Consider the following 200-nt stretch of genomic DNA (forward strand, 5'->3'; position numbering starts at 1 on the left):
AAGGGAGGGAGGGAGGGAGGGAGGGAGGGAGGGAGGGAGGAAGGAAGGAAAGAAAGAAAGAAAGAAAGAAAGAAAGAAAGAAAGAAAGAAAGAAAGAAAGAAAGAAAGAAAGAGAGAAAGAGAGAAAGAGAGAAAGAGAGAAAGAATGAAAGGAAGAAAGAAAGAAAGAAAGAAAGAAAGAAAGAAAGAAAGAAAGAAAG

The 200-nt window shown here is 38.0% G+C and overlaps 1 long non-coding RNA gene across 1 annotated transcript in view; it reads left to right on the forward strand.

Moving 5' to 3' along the window:
- Positions 1 to 200, forward strand: part of LOC138153324 (uncharacterized) — a 423,036-nt gene that overhangs the window by 185,562 nt on the left and 237,274 nt on the right. The gene's annotated exons all lie outside the window — the stretch shown is intronic.

The sequence above is a fragment of the Petaurus breviceps genome, unplaced genomic scaffold (assembly GCF_028583685.1).
Source record: "Petaurus breviceps papuanus isolate PSGF00001 unplaced genomic scaffold, PetGlider_PUasm1.0 90977, whole genome shotgun sequence".
NCBI classification, from domain to species: Eukaryota; Metazoa; Chordata; class Mammalia; order Diprotodontia; family Petauridae; genus Petaurus; species Petaurus breviceps.